This window comes from Vicugna pacos, chromosome 14 (assembly GCF_048564905.1).
Source record: "Vicugna pacos chromosome 14, VicPac4, whole genome shotgun sequence".
Classification (NCBI taxonomy): Eukaryota; Metazoa; Chordata; class Mammalia; order Artiodactyla; family Camelidae; genus Vicugna; species Vicugna pacos.
This window is the reverse complement of record NC_133000.1, coordinates 18,726,600-18,747,079: the sequence shown is the minus strand read 5'-3', so window position 1 is coordinate 18,747,079 and position 20,480 is coordinate 18,726,600.

The window sequence follows — 20,480 nt, the reverse complement described above, 5'->3', positions numbered from 1 at the left end:
TCACTCTCTCATTCTCCTGGATGCATGCTTCATACCTGAACACTGGCCTTGAGCCAACACCTCTTACAGGAAGTCTTCCTGATCTCTTCCCTAGCCACCCCCAGGCTGGATGAGGTGATTCTTTTCAGGGCTCTTAAAATATTCTGTGCATGTTATTGCATTTACCATCTAGACTGCAATTATTCATACATCCACTGGATGATGAGATCCTAGAGACCAGAGGCCGAGTGCTTTTCCATGCCCTACAGTAAGCCCAGTGTCCAGCACAGAGCAGGTACTCAGGACATGCTTGATAAGTGATTGAAGAAATGAATGAATGAACCAACAAATGAAGTAGAAGGAAAAAGCCATAAAAGCCAGATGACTCACAACATTATATGATGGGTTTTTTTTTAACCTCTGAATCATTTTTTCCCGAAAGAATAGGAGCCAGAGTGGCTGATTGACCACCCAAGGTCATTAGAGCGCTGGGCAAACAGCCTGAGACAGCTGTTGAAAAGCGGGCTGGACATATTTGTTTAAATCAGGAGAGATTTCATTTGGAGATGTTCTCAACTGTGGAGCCATGGAATCTTAGAAGAGGATGGGGCTTGCGAGCTCATTTAATTTTCATGCTCTGAGTTCCTCCAGCCCAACCTGAGAAGTGACCTTGGCTTCAGAGCAATACTGTTTGCTATTTTGGTGGATCTGTTACTACATTAATGATTTTGAACCTAAGCTGTTTTGAACATGAAAAAGACACTGGAGAAGAAAAATAGTCCCTTAAAAGAGGCCAATTAAAATTGGCCACTTTCATACATCTTTTTGGATTTGAAAAATTAAGACAGAATAGAGGGAAGGGAGAGATGCCTGAACCGAAGTCAGGAAATCAAGGTCTACAGGCTCCCACGTGTACTTGTGTAAACCACCGGAACTTGCTGACTTTGTATCCCAGACAACGGAGGTTATTGTACCTCCATTCCCCTCCCTAGACCTGACTGCATTAGGTAATGCCTGTAACCAAATCGTGCTCCTTCCCTGGAGAGCAGGTATGAGCAAAAATCATACTGTTGTAAATATTCCAGCCACAGAAAGAAACTAACGGTCCTTTTCCATAATTTTTTTTAAAATCGTAAACCACATGATTTGACCCAGCCAAGTTGAGAAAAGTCCCCTATGATTTGACTCAGCCAAGTTGGGAGAAATGCAGCTGATCATCCTTCAACTTACGGGATAACAAATGGAAACTTGAGGATTTGGGCTGCTTTTTACTAGAAAGAAAATAAAAGGCAAAAACACAGCACTCTTGGTTTCTCTGAGCCACACAATTGAGCTTTCCATGGAGACCATATATTTGTTGAAAAAAACATTTATTCAGCACCTACTATGTGCCAGGTATTTAACTGCCAGTGGGAGACTCGACAGAGTTTTCATCTCATATCTTGGTGATTGTGGAAATATGAGTTGACATTAAGGGCAACTCCAAGCAAACACATGAAGTCAGCCAGCCAAGAGAGGCCCCCCAAGCCCACAGCAAACTTTGCATCAGCTAGAAATACATTGTCGTTGTTGTTCTAGATTTGTAAGATTTAGGGAGTGTTTGTTATCCACCTCTCCTGACAGATTCAGGTGTCTACTAAGTGCTTTGAGAGGAGAGTGGGAACTTGATGAAATGAAGGAAATATTCACAGTAGAGGTGACATTTGAGCCAAGTGAAAGGGTCTGGGCAATGGTATGCAGTCTGGTGTATGTGTACTTGTTTATCTGAAATCAAATTTACTTGTGGGTCCTATATTTTATTTGTCCCAGGCTTTGGAGGGCCCTACATAACATAATAAAAGCATTTAACACAAACAAAGAAAAACAGTGGAGTAAAGAAGCACACAGGCCTCTCTGCCACTAGTTATGCAGACCTGGTGTTCATTGGTGGCACAGTGTAACCTGTAACCATAAACATTCTCTCTGATAACTGAACCATTCTCATAGTGAACACCATTCAGGCCCCAGGGAATCACTTGTACACTCCTCTTGGTCTCCTCTCCTTGAAACAAAAGGCAACTGCATTCAAATGCTGTGAAGGTTTGTGGGTTGGGCCATTGCCAGGGTCAGAGGCAAAAACTGCTACAAAGTGCTGGCCATTTTTTGAGTGACAGAAGCATGAAAGTAAAAGACAAATTAATTAACTTGCCAAGACCTTCCTTTCAGATAGCATGGAAGACGTAGACTCTTGCAAAATTAAATATTGCTTCACAGTAGTTCCGGATAACTAATCTGTGGTCCAGTGCATGGTTCTGGAGGTACTTCCTCACAGCCGGGCATTTTGCAACATTCAGTGACTCATGTTAATACACGTGACACACAATTATGTTGCCAACTAGAGAGACATTTAATGCTAGAAATACAAACAGATTTATTTTTATAGAATATTTAATCAGATACAAATATTCAAAAAATTAAAAATGCAGCTCTAAATCATTTTGATTTAGAAGCTTTATATTTACTAATTTAATCTGTAATTTGTCTGTTTAAAAGGTAATTTTGACTATTTTAGGAGCAAAATAACTATTTGGAAATGTATATAAAATAATTATAAATATTCACATTTAATTCACTTTATAAATAAAAATACATTTATACTTTGTTACCTTCAAGTAATTACTATGCAATTTTAATCCATGATATCCTTATTATCAAGTCAGCATAAATGATGTGGAAATCTTGATTATAACATAACTAGTAATTAAGGCAAGAGAAATAAAACGTATGTAATAATTATATAATAATTTATTATTATTCAGGCCTTTATCATTTATTCATTGCCAGCTCATGAAAAGATCATCCAGACATGTACAATGACAATTAAATTTAGTCTCCTTTAATATTTTGTCAACTGTTAGCCAAGTAAAAACTATACCCTTACACATATTTTTAAATTTTACTGCTGTTTTGCCTGGAAGACAAACCTAATGTATTTCATCGAGCAGTTTACTAGCCCCATTGATGAGTTTCCAGTACACGAGTGTGTGAGCCTGGTTCTCCACCGGAACTCTCGCTCCCGCGTGAGCAGTCCAGATGTCCAAGGGGACGGAGCGGTGGACATGGAAATGCGGTATCAGCCCTGAAGGAAAGAAAGCAGGAGCAGCGGGCTCTTCCCACAGTTTGTTGCTGGGGAAGCTTGGCTCCCAGCCCCTTAAGGAGACCAAAGACCTCTCCTCTCACGGTCGTGCCGAAGAGGCAGACCAGGCAAGCATCTGATTGGGAGGCCCCAGAACTGCAGGGACAAAGACAGCTGGGTCCTGGGATTCAAGGGGCAGGGCTTGGCTGGAGCCCAGAAACTCTCCAGGAATGAGGTGGAGGGAAACTTGCACACGGCACCCTGGAAATGAGGACCGTGACGTCCAACATGTGCAGGGATCCTGGCTGAGGACAAGTCCATGGCTGGGCGAGGACAGGTGAGGTGAAGGACAGATGGACGGTGGCAAGAAATCACTTAGAATAGATACTTGACTGTATAAAAGAGCAGACTTCAGGGTGATCAAGGTCCAGAGGAGGTTTGCTCTACACAGTTGGCTGGGTAGACAGTGACTGGCTCCACATTACCTGATGATGACAAACTGTCTGTGACAACCTCTGTTGTCCCTTTCCTCTCCCTGCTAACATTTGCCAGTATCTCTTCCGCCAGTGCAGGCCCTTCGCTTCCAGCAGGAAGCCCAAGCCACTGACCGGCAGCGGGGGTCTGATTCTGCCTGCCTCTACACGCCCAACTCCCCAGCTTTCCCTCCCCGCCCCCACCCTTGTCCAGTGTCCCACGTAACTCTGAGGGACACCAGAGGCCTTGCAGGTCCTATTTCCCTCCTTGTCATCCCCCTCTGTATCTGGGGGACCCCACACACCTTTAAGACCCAGTGTGGTGCCACCTCCCACTCACTGTCATCTCAGAGTGGGACCATGGCCTTCCTCGGGCTCCTGTCACACAGAACAGACTCGTGCAACTGCGTGGGACAGGTCACTCCTTAAGGGTCTGTCCCCCAAAACTGGGAGCGCTTGAGGCTCAAGGACCCTTTCATCTTTTGTTCCCAGCATCTGGCACAGTGCCTAGCCCATAACCGACACTCAGTAAACGTTTATTGCCTGAGTTGAACGTAATCTCACTTAAACTTCTCAACACCGAGTAGAAATGGATGTATGATTAGCTCATTTATGTAGATGAAAACACAGGCTTAAAGAAATTTTAAGTTCCCTGACCAGGGATCTCAGTGTTAGATCTTCCAGCCTGTAAGGCCACACACCGGACTTTCTGCTAAATTGTGAATGTTACATTAAATGGCTTTTTTGTTTGTTTGTTTAATTTAAGGAGGTTCCTGTAACCATGGATTCTGTTTGAAGAACAAGGGAACAAGTGGTTCTCTCCTTTGAGGCTGTGGAGCAATAGACCTTTGGGAAGAGTCCTTGGACAATGAGGATCGTTTTTGAACTTGACTTTACATAAAGTCGAGTTGGTATCATTAGTTGGGAAATAATTACAGAGCACTCAGCTCCCAAGAGTATTTTTTTTGTTTTGTTTTGTTTTGTTTTAATCAACCCTTTACTGGAAGCTGGTTTTCACCCAGGTAATTACTGCAAAATATTTATCCACTAAAAAGAAACACTCCTCAGCCAATCAGAGGCATCTCTGTTGTGTGACTTCAACTGCTTCATTATCATTTACTACTTGGGCCGCGTAATTACCTTCAGTAAGGCACACATCCGGTTTCCACCAGCTCAAACTGACATTTTCTGACTTTGCAGAGCAGGGCTGGGAAGCCTCAGTCAGACCGGTCAAGAGACGGCTTGACTTGTCAGGTTATCCCTGCCTCACAGCATGTTGGGGCACAGCCGAACTTAAAACCTTCTCTGAAGACAGACGCACACCTCACCTGGGAAGGTCCCTTGATGCTGGAGGGAGGTGGACGCGGAAGGAGGCGGCGGCTCCAATCAGAGCACAGTAAACAATGCCCCGGGGTTCACACATGAGCACATCCACCCACCTCTCCCCAAGAACAGACCTATAAACCAAAAACAGCCACCACAACATTTACGTGGGGAGCCTTAGCAGTGATGAGAGCCAAAAATCTCTGATAAACCGATTTTCCATCCTTCGGCGCCGCACAGCGAGCGGAAGTGGGTTAGGCGTTCTCCGGCGCCAGCGTGGCATCCCAGCGCTGCCTCTTTGTAGCGGTGTGACCTGGAGCGAGTTATTCAACTTCGCAAGCTTGCTTCACCGTTTGTCATATGTTTTGTAACTTGTATTTGAGGATAATAGTATTTACCTCACAGCTGCTCTGAAGATTAAATGATACCGGGGGTGTAAAGTCGAGAGCACAAACATCTAGTGCAGAACTGGCCGGTCACCAAACATTTACCTCCCCTCCTTCCTCCTCTGTCCTTGAAAGCTGTAGACAGAGATTATAAGGGCCTGCTGAGAGAATGATAGCTTAATCATCGTGGAGGAGCTGTGAAAACCGGCAACCACAGAAGCAGGAGCTGCAGATTCAGATTCCTACCAGGGCCAGGCAGAAGAGGTAAATACGGACACCCAGTGTGTGGGCAGGGGGCTGTGACGAACAGAAGAAAGCATGCCCACTGGGAGAGCCTCTTGGGATTATCTTAAATATATGGGCACCTGGCTTATATTACCAGAGATTTAATTTTTTTAAGAGAAGTGAGAAATCAAGATATTTATTTGAGAGTTCCCAGTTTTTGAAAGTTGAGTCAAATTAAAATAAAAAATAATATTTTGCACGTCAACTAAAATACATTCCCACGGGCCATCAGTCTGCAATCTCTACACAAGGTAAAAATGCAAATGGCACAGTATATCCTGCGGTGCATTGAACTTGGAGACCAATGCAGATCCTGGGACTCTCCTATCATGTAATGTAACCTGTAAGCTCAGACCAAAATCAGATAGTTATTACCACAAACAACTGGCATCTAATGAGCCCTTACTGTGTACTGGCGTTACCTCATCCCATCTTAACAATCCTATAGGGTAGGTGTTAAGTTCACCATTTGGCAGATGAGAAAAATGTGGCTTAGAGGTAACTTTCCCCAAATTATCTATTTGTTAAGAGGTAGAGCTGAGATCAGCTCACATGTACTCCAAATCCCAGTTTCCTTAACCCTGCACAAGGTCTAATGCTCAGGTAGACCTGAAGAGTTCAGGGTTAGAGGCCAGGGGAGCATCTTAACCAACAAGTTATTACCATTGTGTATACTTGGCGTAGTTTCTTAAGAAACATTGCTCATCCTGAAGCAGGATATATTCTGCCAGGGGCCTCTGGCCGGAGGCTTTTCTACTCCGCAAGCTCATCGGCTCCTAAATGTCCCCAACCAATAAACAGAGAGAAACCTACACTTAAGAAAATTGGGGTCAATATTTATTATTGCCTTGCAGTCCCGCAGACTAACAGGAAGTGGGAACAGAGGCGGTCATCAGCCTCAGAACATGACACATCTCCTACACACACACCGCTGGCCACACCCTGGCCCGCCCACCGCTTCTCTGCTTCCCAAACTCAGGTGAGGATAGAGGGTGGATGGCGTGTTGCAACTTTTGGGAGGCGGAGACTTGTGGTGCTGTGGGCACAGGCCTTTCCAGTGAGCCTTAATGCTTGTCAAAATAAAATATCACCAGTAAATTAAGACTTAACCATTTCCCACCTATCAGATTTACAAAATTTGGAAAGTTTGACAATATTAAACATTATCAAAGATGTGGGGGGAATGGGAATTCTCATACATGGCTGGGAGGAGTGGAATTCAATTCAGACACTGGAGAACATTTGGTAGCACAGGAAGTTCACACAGCCTGAGACGCAGCTGTACCGTTCTCAGTGAACACCCCTAGAAGAAATGCCCCTTATGTGTAGAAGGAGCTTTGCATAAGAAGTTTGGCTAGAACATTCTGTATGATCGCCAACATAGGGGAATTAATAGATTTTGCAGTATATTCACACTCTGGGACATTACGCAGAAAATGAAATGAATGAACTGGATTTACATAAATCAACATGGTAACAGCTTAAAAACATAACATAAAGTGAACAAGGAAAGTCATAGGATGATGAATATAACATGCTTCCGTCTCTGCAAATGTTCTGAAAATAAAATATTATGTTATATAGGGAAAGAAAAGAGACACTAAATTCATAGTGGTGGCAACTGACGTCTAAGGAAGGAGGGATTGGTAAGGGGAACAGAAAGGACTTTGACTTTCTCTAAAGATTCTATTACAAATGATAAACTGTATACGTATGTTCCATCTGGCTGGTAGGCGGGGGGTGTTTGTTATGTTCTCTGTTGTTTCTGACTTACAAACTTTTCATCCAAAATAAAAATGGTATCATGAAAAACCCCTGTACTGGGAAGTAGTCTGCCTCCACCCCAGCCTCATCACCATCATGTCTCTGGCATGGCATTGATGAAGAGGTGTGGAGAAAAGGGAACCCTCCTACAATGTTAGTGGGAATGTAATTTGGTGCAGCCACTTTAGAGAACAGTATGGAGGTTCCTTAAAAAACTAAAAATAGGCTTACCATATGATCAGCAATACTACTCCTGGGCATATATCTGGAAAAGATGAAAACTCTAATTAGAAAAGATACATGCACCCCAATGTTCATAGCAGTATTATTTACAACAGCCAAGACACGGAAACAACCTAAGTGTCCATCAATGGAGGAATGGATAAAGAAGTTGTAACACACACACACACACACACACACATATACATACAATGGAATATTACTCAGCCCTTAAAAAGAATAAAGTAATGCCATTTGCTGCAACATGGATGGACCTAAGGATGATCAAACTAAGTGAAGTAAGTCAAACAGATAAAGATAAATATATGATATCACTTATTTGTGGAACCTAAAAAAAATGATACAAATGAATTTATTTACAAAACTGAAATAGACTCACATAGAAAACAATCTTATGATTACCAAAGGGGAAAGCAGGGGAGGGATATATTACAAGCTTGAGATTTACAGACACAAACTACTATATATAAAATTAACAAAAAGAACCTACTGTATAACACAGAAAACTATATTAAATATCTTGTAATAACCTATAATGGAAAAGAATCTGAAAAACTATATATATATACACACACACTTTATATATATAGCTGAATCACTTTGCTGTACATCTGAAACTAACTCAACATTATAAACAACTATAGTTCAATTAAAATTCTTTTTCTTTCAAAAGAACTTACCTCATTCTAATCCATCGTCTCAGCCTCCTTAGAAAAAAATGGGGTTCCCTCTTGGCCCTAGGAGGATTTATCCCTAAAATCAATCAGTGCACCTTCAATGTGTTTAATGGTTCTCCTGCAGGGTTGCTGGGAGGAGAGATGGGTGCCTCATAAGAAACTGTTAAGTGCCCAGTAACAGCCATAAACAAGCTCCAAGCTCACCTTCTTAAAAAGCAAGAGAAGTATTTGCTGAGCATTTTTGAGAGAGAAGGAGAAATATGGAGATTTTGAAACATGAAAAAAAAATGTGACAGGGAAATAAGGTATAAATCCTGGGAAAATGTATAAAATAATAACACATATTATAGTTTATATTTTTCAAACATTTTTCACCTATTTATTTAAGGTGATCATCAAAACCATGTCACGAATTAAGAGAATAAATATTATACTATTCTTGTTTTACAAATCAGACGAATGAGGCCATGAAGTAAGTGGTGTGTTCAGATTACATAAACTAATAGAGGTAAGAGAAGAACCCAGATATTCAAATTCTCAATCAAACTTTCTTTTCAGTTACTCTAAAAGCGACCCAGAAAAAACCACTGTATTTTATCTGTGGTCTGTTACAGTGAGCTCACGTGCCAGATAATTTATTAGATTTCTTGCTCTTTTGATCACTCTTTCAATCTATTTCATAAACAACAGCAACTGAATTACTAACTTTTTCTTTCTTTCCAACTCATGAATCCATATAATCTTTTTTTTTTTAAATTTGACAGTTTGCCATGACAGCAAAAGCCAATGTATTCACTATCATCATATCCCAGCCTGGCAATTTGCCTGGGTCTCCTGGCATATTCTGATGAAATTACTGCTCAATTTATAGCGTACTTCCTCACAGCCCTGCGTGAACTCCCCTCCACCATTAATCTGTAGTTGCATCTATCCAAGATGTCAACTTGATATCTTATTTCCCATCTTGCCTAACTCACTAGTAACAGAATCTGTGAAACAACACATCAAAAAGGAAATTACTCCTAGCAAATGTAATCATAAACATATGTGAAGTTTATCATATGGTTGATTTTTTTTCCTTAACTCATTTCAGATAGGATTAGGATATACTTAGTCAAGAATCCATCTTTGTTTTTATTCTCAAACCAGGCAAGCGAGATCCCAGAGTTCTTCAAAGCAGTGATTTTGATGTTCAGAAAAGTTTGTTGTTATGTCAGTCATCCACTATTTTCCTGTGTTGGAGTGACCCAAGAAGATTCATTTGTATTCTATGGAAACTCCAGCCAAAACAGTTGGTTAATAATCGTAGTGTTTTCTCAGAGTAGAGGACATTGTCTCCAGTTCTTCTGGCTGAACCTAAATACATTTGAAATAGCACATCCTGCTGATGGCTTGGACCTAGAGGATGGTGGGGAACAGAGCGGAGGATGACTGTGAGAATACAGACACGGGTAACTAACAACAGAGCTCTTCACCAGCCATGGTAGAGTTGAATAGCAGCCAATGTTTGGGGGATACTTGGATTGTGATTCTATACCACATTTTAGGTACAGAGATTGAAGTGATGGTAAAATAACCAAGCAGAAACACCTTGAAGACTTGGGGCAAAAAAAGATAATAACAAACTACAAAACTGGGGCTAAGACTGGAATTTATCTGCATTCAGTAATAACAACTCTTTATGATCACATGATAATTACCATCATTCAGACAGTGCTTACCACGTGTCTACACACACATTAACTGTTGAAGTCTTAGGACAAGCCTGGAAGGTGGGTATTATAATCAGGATCAGATCAGATCAGGAATCTGAGACATACAGAGTTTAGTGATGTGGCCAAGGTGATAATGCTGAACCAGGTTCAAATTCAGGCAAGCTGGTCCCCAAGGCCACATTCCTAACCATCCTAACATCTCCTGACATAGCATTACCGATCAGAATGCCCTTAGACATCCTGGCCCATGTTTAACCCCCACATTAACCCTGCAGAGGAAGTAATGTTACGCTTGTTGCTACAGATGAGAGCACAAAGGCCTGCCCAGGTCCTGGAGTTCCAGGACTCAATCCCTTGTCTCCTGGCCCCTGAAGGCTCATGAGCCCCTGTTCTGTAGGGTAGCGTGGACCACAGACAAAAGAAGGGAAATTCCCACAGGTGTTGAGAAGAAAAGAGGGGGAGGTGAAGGTAAAGAATGAGAAGTCAGAAAAACAAAAACAAAAAAAGTCCGGAGAGCCACAACCAGATATTTTCCCTTCTAGACACAGTCTCACCAAATTTTGATTAACCGTCTTCTGGGGGCAAAGTGTTAAATTTGGTGTTTAAGAAAAGCTAGCCCTGGGCAGATGCAACGGCAAACACCTCAGGGAAGACCTGATTCTTGTCCTTGATGCGCTTACAGTCTTACTGGGGAGAAAGTCCGACCTCAAACACAGGCACTGTATGGTCTCCATCAGATGAATGACTCAGCAAAGAGCAGGAGGACCACAGAGGAGGCAAAAGTCCCAGGTCAAACGGTCAGAAAATGCTGAGGGAAGATGGAATCATGCGAGGAATCATGTTGTGTTCTTGTTCTTTTTTTATTTATTTATTGTTAAGCACCTCTGCACATTTATCTTGACCCTGTTGGACCAAGATGGGAGAAAACAAATTCAAATCCTTTCCTCCTTCCTACCTCTCACTCTCCAAAAAACATGAAAACTAGTGACAGCTTCTCTAACCGTAACACTGAGACAGTTTACTTGAGTGTCCTGTTCCGTTCCAGGAGCTAGCCTTCCCATGCCTCGAGAATATATCTAATTTACACTCCAGTCCCAAAGGCGTTTGAAAGTGCTCTGAATCACCCAAGGGCTCACCTTCCACCTGTTAACTAAGTCAACAGTGCCTCAAGGAAACAATCTCATTCTCAGAAATCAGCACGCCCCACCTATGGTTAAAGAAACACGGCCCATGCAATTTCTGTTTCCTAAGAAGCAACCAACCCAATACGGGCACTTGTTAAAGTCGTTTCCTTATCACCATAAAGGAATTTCAAAAATCTGATCTATAACCAGGAAGCCGGAGTTGTAAATCTCTCCCAGTCCAGCCGTGTCAAAATAGAAGCCTGAACTAAACTCTAGAAGTTTAACAGGTCCCTCTCCTCTTGATGTGGCGTCCCGTTCCAGCCACTGCATGGGATTTATAGACACTGAGTCGATTAAAGATTACATGAGGCACACTGAGTAGGCAAATTTATAAAGACAGAAAGTGGGCTGGTGCTTCCCAGAGGCTGAGGGAGGGGCAAATGGGGAGTTTGTGTTTAATGGGTACCGATTTCCATTTGGGATGATAGAAATGTCCTGGAGATGGATGGTGGTGATGGTCACACAACAGTGTGGACGTACTTACTGCCACAGAACTGTGCGCTGAAAAATGGTTAGAACGGTAAATTTTATGTTATGTGTATTTTATCGCCATTTGAAAAAAAGGAACCTGTTTCAAAACCCATAATTAGAATCATCTAGGTGGGAAGGATATAGCTCAGTGGTAGAGCATGTGCTTAGCATGCACGAGGTCCTGGGTTCAATCCCAAGTACCTCTATTTTAAATATATATAAAACCTAATTATCTACCCCCCCCAAAGAAGTCAGAAAAATAGAACCATCTAGTGGCAGTGATCAGGGTAATTGCCATCTTTTAATGACAAACCAGTTTTTGGTAAACTATTTGAAAAATACCATAAATGAAGGGAAAGGAGAAAACAAGGGTTTCAGAGAGCATTAAATGAAGAAAAGTCAAACTGTCTCCTGGGGACCATAGTATGGGTAATTCAGGTGAACCGTGGTTGTTTTCTGGATTATTTAAGGAACAACTCAGTCGACCAGATGGCCATTCAACAATCTGCTAGAAGCAAACTGGGGCTTTGAGCCAACTGTTATCCGTTTAAGGAAGCTAAGACCTCAAAACTGTATTTCAGTACCTAGAATAGGCAAATTTATAGAGACAGAAATAGAACAGAGGTTACCAAGGGCTGGGGGAAAGGTGGGAGTGGCTTAGTGGGTGTAGAGTTTCTGTTCGGGATGCTGAGAAAATTCTGGAAATAGTGGTGATGGTTAATGCCACTGAATCATACACTTTAAAATGGTTAAATTTTATGTTACGTGTTTTTGACCACACACATACAAAAGGCAGAAGGTTGAAAGCCACTTGAAATAATAATAAAGAACGTTTCCAGAAAAAAAAAATCCTAAGTAAAAACACTAATACTTGGTGATACTGGAAGTGGGGGAGGAGGGGAAGGACAGCGTATGTCGCCAAAAGGGCTGTTATGGTCTCGAAGCAGCATTTAGCCGGTCTACTCTGCAGAATCTATACTGGGTCTTTGGCTGGCAAGGCCCTGTTAAGCCAGAAATTTTCCAAATAGCCAGGTCCGTCTTTCTCTGGCCTCCTGCCCCCTTCCTCCCCCTCCTCCTAAACTATTCAGAGTCCTAGCCCGTCATTTTCTTTCTTTTATGTTGGCAACCGCCCACGCTGGATACACAAAATACACAGGATGGAGGGGGTTGGCAAGGCGGAAGCACATTTGAGAGTTAAGAAAACAAATAGCCAAGGAAGCAGGAGAGACCACAATCTGACAAGTTCAGCCCTGGAAAGACGTGTCAGACGACACAATTGTTTCCAGATCTCAGCAGGCTGGGGATGGAGAGAGCAGACCACACCATTTATGGGAGTGAGTTCACACGGGGTGCAGTCGGAGTCAAGGGAATGGAGGGAGAGAAACAAGAAGGACAGTTAAGGGTCCCTTTTCATTCAGTTGTCACTGAGAGAGCCAAGTCTGTAATAAAGCTTGTTGGGTACTGACTAGGCTCTGTGGGGTTGGGCAGGAGGGGAAAAAGGATAGAACACCAATCATGACATGACGCCTTCTCCCTGCCTCGCAAGAGGAGCAGAACAGAAAGAGGTGGGCCAAACGAAGCGCAGAGGCCATGGAGCCGCCCGGTTCCCACGGGCTGCCCAGGTCTGAGCACCGCAGGAAGGATGAAGGAAGCAGGAGGACACAGGGATCCTGGGAAGGTGAACAGGCCCCTCTCTTGCACTTCTTGGCCATTGGAAGAGAGAGACCCAGAATAACCTGGTCTTTCCATGAACTCTTCGCAGAACTGTTTAAGCACAAAGGCAAAGAGAGCCTAAAAAAATAAATAAATAAAATAAAATAATCAGTTGTTTGCTGTGGGTGGAGTTCATTAAGGCCTTGTTTTCTTAATCAGATTCGTAGAACTGCAGAACAAGCCGAATAAATTGTCTGTGAGTCGAGGCTCCCCTTTCGGGAGGCACTAGTATAAATATTCAGTGCTCCCCTATTGCATGGAATCAAGACGTTGAATGTGCATTCGGGCAATACCATTTTTAATAGAGGACAATTTTGCCCACCCCAAGTCCCTGTGCCTAACGTCAGTGCCGCTGGAAGCTCTCCTGTGCAGCAGAACACTGCAGAAAGCACTGCAGGGGAGGTCACCAGAGAAGGAGAAAACAGATCATGCAAACATGAACCAAATGAACACACTCATGGAACAGCAATTATGACAAAGAACTGATGCAGAAAAGGAGCCCCGCGCCACGAGAAGACCAGGATAAACAGCGCCTGGATGGAATCGATCCGGGGAGTTTCCCAGGGAACCTGGCTGCCAGTACAGTGGGGAACTTTTGTTATTAAAACAGCCATGCTGACATTAACCAGGACGAATCCGAAAGAAACATATTTCTGTTCCTTCAGAGCAAAGAAACAAAAATCAGTCGAACCTGTCATATTTTCTTCCTTCGAGACTTTGTTCCTTTTATTGCCAAACTCTGTATATGACTTTAACTCACAAGTGATAATTAGCTGTGTTAAAATGAAGAAATGTATTTTAACCACATGCCCTAGATATTACCGAAATGATGGAGAAGGCAAAAAAAAAAAAATGACCCCTCCCCACTTACACACAAATTCATCAAGTATGGTTTTTGCATATGAAAATTATCACTCTTGGTTACCAAGCAACCGTCATGATGAATTTTTCTCTCTGGACATTTGTTTTGCATCACCTTAAAACAAGGAGTTGGACTGAGTAAGTTCCAAGGTCCTTTTCAACCCCAAAGTCCCATGAGTCTGTGCAGGAGGTAGGCTCAGGGATGGTTACATGGGGAGCCTGATGAAGAGCTGAGGGACCAGCAACCTGAACCCTCACCAGATGCCACTACTGGTATATATGCGACAACCTCCTGGCTAAGCCGCATCCGGCACTATGGGCCTTGCTGGTGCGGAGGAGACAGCGCCGGGGATAGAGGCTGGGCATGTCTGTGGTTTTCTCAATTTTATCTAGAATGATAGGCAAACATCACTCCTACCACTGTCCACTCCACCGCTCTTCTAACCAGATTGTTGCCTTTCAGGTTCTCCTTTTTGGGAGTTCTGTCCAGGTCCCCATCTGTGTGCTGTTTTCTCAGCTGTAAGCCCGGGGAAGTAGTAGCATTGACCTATCTCCCAGTAGCATGGTGGCTGACGAGCCAAGGCCTGTGAAACGCCTCGGAAAATGGACAAAAGAACACTCTGCCTGTTTCTCCAAAGAAATTCTCAACATTCCTGCAGGCCTGCACCTCGGCCCATGCTGCATCGCTTGTCACTCTAGGCCGGTATCTTTGTCACACTTGGACAAAGGGCTCTGGAGTAAAAGGGCAGCTTAAACCACACGGTCAGCCGATTTCAGGCTCAGAGGAGTTCCTGGGAATCAGTTCAGTGCCGACGAATACTGATTACCAACAGCACTGAATCACTTCCTCGCTTCCCACAGATTGGCTTTTTGCTGATTTCTGCCCCTAGATGAAATGGGTGTGCACATGGGTGTGGGACAGGGATCATGGCTCTGGTCCCAGGCTTATGCTTCAAGGTGACATGGTAGGGGAGGGGGGCTGGGGGTCTAATGCTTCTTCAGTGACCAGAAGGAACTCCTTTCAAAGCTTCATTTTTCTACTCCCTCATCTGTTCTCCCTCACACCTGTTCAGATTTCATTCTGATATTTAACAATCTGAGGGCAGCCCCCGCCCAGTACACACTTCCACGCAGAGGAAGCTGGAAAACCAGAGAGGCCCCAGGCTCGCCGCATGCAAAGTCACGCAGGGATGTTGTGTGATTAAAAAGCTGCTGTGGTTTTGGTGGAAACAGTTCCGTGCAAACGTCTGGGCTCTCTGCAGATGGTTTACTAATCCATACATATCACTGCCAATAAGCGCTTTACAAAAGCTTTTTAAAGTCTATTAGATGTGACAGGTTTCCAGAAGCTGGGATCCTCGGTTTAATGTGCTGACATTCAAAAAGGCCAATAGCATCCCCGATCATCCACAAAGCTCCTTGCAAGCAACTTTGTGATGACGTTATGGAAAGGACTAGATCTTTTTTTTTTTTTCAGTCTGACGTGACAGAGATAAAAATAACAACCATAATGAGGAATAAGTGAATTGGCTCAGAAATAATGTGCATGTTATTTTAAATGGTAATATAACGTTTAACTTAGATCAAAGGAAACTAACAGGCAGTTAAGTTAGGGCTTACACTGTTATCGATTTTAGATGCCTGGCTTACAACTTGGAGTAGGAGCCTGCTCTGCGTACTTTAACGCACGTTGACGTGTCCTCTGAATGAATGAAATACAAACTATATGAAACACTAAATAGATATTTGTTATAAATATACAAATCCCTCAGATCCTTTCACTATTCTTTCATTCAATATTTACTTTATTTAATACATGTCATCAGTTAGGCTGAAAAACATTCAAGGTCTATAACTTGAAGGAGTTAACTTGTCTACTAAAAGCAATTTCTGTACAATAAGGATTACTCACAAATAGAAGTCCTCTTTCTTTAAATAGTTCAGTGCTCTGTACTTGATATGAGTATGTCTTGCTACAGTGAAGCTGAAAAAACAATATTATTTTTAAAGATCTAAATTTTTTGATAATTTGTTATTATTTTAAAAAGTAATCTAAGTAAATCCAGAAATATAGCCTATCTGTCCATTTTCTCCTCTGCTTCCTATTGTGACTCACAGACTAAGGAAAGAACTAAGGAGACAGCAAAGCTAATTGACTTAGAGGATAAATTCATGACTCGGCCTCATTATAGCACTCAGCCTCACGAGGAAACAAAATAAAGAAACAAAAAGAAGTAATGCTATTGACCCAGGGCTACCTGTCCAGTGCCATATAACTAAGCAAACAGTAGCCTGAACCCACTCATATACTTTATAGAGGAAGTATTAAAAATTGATACAGCCTCTCTGGGGAATAATTTGGCAATTTTCATACACTTTTACACACAAAACTTTTGGCTCTGTAATTACACTTTTAGGAAGTCCTCCAATAAATAGAAGCATACGTGTTTACAAAACACATATCAAATATTCATTGATTTTTGCAGCCATAAACTGGAAACAATCTTAATATCCATCAATAGGGTATTGGTTAAATCAATTAGGGTATCTCTATACACGAAATACCATGCAGCCATTACATTTTTTTTTACATTTTTATTGATTCATAATCATTTTACAGTGTTGTGTCAAATTCCAGTGTTCAGTACAATTTTTCAGTCATACATGGACATATACACACTCATTGTCACATTTTTTTCTCTGTGATTTATCATAACATTTTGTGTATATTTCCCTGTGCATTTTTTTTTTTAATGGAGCTACTGGGGATTGAACCCAGGACCTCCTACATGCTAAGCATGTGCTCTATCACTGAGCTATACCCACCCCCCTACCATGCAGGCATTTTAAAAGAATGAAATAGATCTAGATGTAATGATATGGATCAATCTGCATGATATGGTATCAAGTGAACAAAACAAAAATAAGTTCCAGATCATACTGAATAATAGGATACTGTTTGAGATTTTTAAAGAGGAATTAAAAGGGATCTTCTAAAGTGCTTGTTTAAATATATTATACATAATTAAACAGGTTTAATATATGTACAAATATAAAAATTATTATGCTAAAAATGTATTATGCATACATGCTTGAATATACATAGAAAGACAGGTCATGGTGGTTGCTTTGAATTTAGGGTCAGGGATGAGAAAGAACTGACTTTTCTCTACATCCCTTTGGTACGGTAATGCTTGAATTTTTTTTCAGATGTTTTAACTAATTTAAAAGACAAAAATGAACTGGAAAGATGGTCCACACATTCTGTTTGTCAATTCAGTGGCTCTTTGGGCTCATCTGGGCTTCCAGCATTCAGCAGTATTTGTTTAGGTACCTCAAGTAAACTCCAAACGACTTGAGGGCAATGACCATGGCTCATTGTCTTGACCATCCTTAGGCAAGTTCCTTAACTTCTGCAAACCAATTTCCTCAGTGGTGTACAGAGTAATGACACTGGGGGCTGACATTTACTAACTAATGACCATGGGTCCATGCTCTGTGTTTAGTGTTTTCAACATGAATAATTTCATCTACTCCCAAAACAACTCTAATAAGCATTATTGCCATATCCCCACTTTAAAGATGAGAAGAGAGACTTAGGTCACCAAACTGTTAAGTAGAGGGACTGGGATTTGTCTGTTCCCAGAATCCATGTGCTTAGAGGGTTGTGTAAGAAGTGAGAAAGTGCAGGTGAAGTATTTAGCTGCATCTGGCCCTCAGGAAGTGCTTAGGAAATGTTAGATATTATTACTGATGTTATTTCTTCCCTACCAGGAAACTCTCCCAGCCATTAAAAACATGCACCCGGCTGAACAGAAACAAGGTGGCTTTGTCCTGAAAGCACCGTTGGAATTGCAGGGTCAGGAGTGTGGTACACAGCCACAGCTGGAGTTCAAACATGTGGAAGCATCTCACCTCTATTCAGCCGTGAGTGGACTGCCATGGGACGTCATTAAGGAAAGCACTGTGCCAGAGGATGATTCTTCCCCCGCCCTGGGATATGAGGGTTTTACTGCTATTAATAACAGCTGTGGCCAGGCAATTACAGACTGGAGATGGGTAATCACATCTTGCATTTTAAAGCTTAATCTGATCACCTCTAGGGTCAGGGAATGACATTGTTATCGTAATGGTTAAAGTCTGTCTTGTGCCACCATTTACGGACCAAAGTTCAAGACTTAGAGGTCTAGAACATCGTTTATCTTTGTTCTGCAGGATACATGCGGGTGTGTATGCTTGTGTGTGTGTGTGATTTATTTTTTGTGCATGTAGAGGTTGTTCCAGATCTCCCAAAGCTGCACCCTGGCTCCCATTCAAGTTTACCTAGTGAATGTTTCTTTCGAGAAAATGGGAAGCCAAGAGGCCTCAATTCTGCTTTCAGCTCTGCTACAACTCCCTTTGCAAATCCAAGACTTTTGCTCATTTGAGAAACTAGGGCAGTCTCCCAATGTTTACTTCCTTGTCTCCCCCATACTAGTGAGAGCTTTCTAAAGGCACAAACTCTTGTATCAATCATTGAATTCTCAGGGTTGAAAATAGTGTCTGGCAAATAGTAGATACTCAATAAACACCAAACGAATGACTGAGTTTCCTTCCAGTTACAATGTGACATGATTCTATAAAATCATAACTGAGTGCATTGAGTTGATTCTATCGCATGCAGCAGGTAACGCTGGCTGTCAGCTCTCTTACTTGTCTCTGCCTACTGTTGAGACATCATCATGAACATTTCCACTGGAACATAAGTCCTATGTGCAGAGGGAGATGATGCTGAGATCTGCCAAATTTGCCTCCTCTCGAGCTGTGCTCAGAATGGTTTGGATGAGGAAGAAACTGAAAATACGAATTTGAAGAGTCTGTGATCCGCTGGTTTTATTTATGCACAGTGTACCTGTCAATCACTCTCATTCGTAATCCAGAACTGGTCACCCCCAGCACCTGTCACCAAGGCCTCTACACTCAGGCTCTCTTGATGAGTTAAGTCAAAGAGAGGCCACTGGCTGACAACATCTGAAAACTTCAAGTGAGACGACTGTCATTCTAGATCTAGAAAGGGGAATGACCAAGGAGGACATTCTGGATTTTTGGTTTTATCATGGACATTCATCAGGGTTCTTGGCTGTGAACCACATATATAAACTCTGGCCGGTGGAAGCAGGAGAAGAATGTATTGTAAGGAATGCAGATACTATCAAATAAGTGGAATACTGCCACTGGTCCCAACACCCCCACCAACACTGCTAGACCCTGCCTGTGTCTTGGAGACCCCACCCCTAGGGTGAAGTTTAACTCCATCCCTCTGTCTGTGCACTGCCTGCTCAAGATTCAAAGTTCCAAACAGGAGTATCTGATTGGCCAAGCTGGGTCACACACTCCCGCCCTACCTGCCAGTGGTTGGGAGACCAAGGCCCCACTGGGCTCCCATAGTGGGAAAGGAAGTCCTAAGATTCACACAGTGGGGGAGTCCCCCCAGAAAAAAAACCAGGTTTGCAGGCTGGTCAGTCACAGAAAAGTGACAGTGTCTACTACATCACAGCTCAAGAGTGTCACATCAGTGAGCTTCAATCATCCATCATTTATAAAGATGGGTAAAACCTAGTCTCTACAGTCATAAATGCAGTGCCCTAAATGGGGCAGACTCATGATTGATGTACACGGGCTTGTTATGAATTCTTGCTCTGAAGCTGAAAAAATTACCAGCCCAAATTAAATTTTAATCAGTTAGCAGTTTCCTGATTGGTTACCCAAGGCAATTTCAGAAGTTGTGGTTGAGAATAGCATGCTACTGGTAGGTCATAAAATTCCTACTGCCAGCACAGTTAACTCCAAGGAACTTCCTACTCTTGATGGAGTTCCCATTCCCCTCTTCAATACTGCCCCCCTCAAAAAGGCAAGATGACTCCAGGCCTTGCTCCCTTGTAGCCCAGTGGTTACTCCAGGACTCCAGGGACACAGCTTCCGACCTTGGCCCCAGCTCCCCTGCAAAAGGGCTTCTGGGATGAGCCGGTTCAACTTCTGGTTTAGGGTGGGCTAGGGGGCTAAGGAAAGGAAGGGACAAGATCCACGCTGGAAGGGCAAACTCTTCGTACTTAATATTGGTGATGATCTAGGCAATAAACAGGCCTGAGACTTGCAGTGTGCAAAGGGGGCTATGGACGCATAAAGTGGAGGTCACAGCAGATTGCCTCACCAAAACGGAAGAAGTAATTCCACCAAAGACATGAAAAGGTGGACATATACATTTGCAGAAGTGTGTAAAGATCTATAGACAAGGATGTTCACTAAAGCATTGTC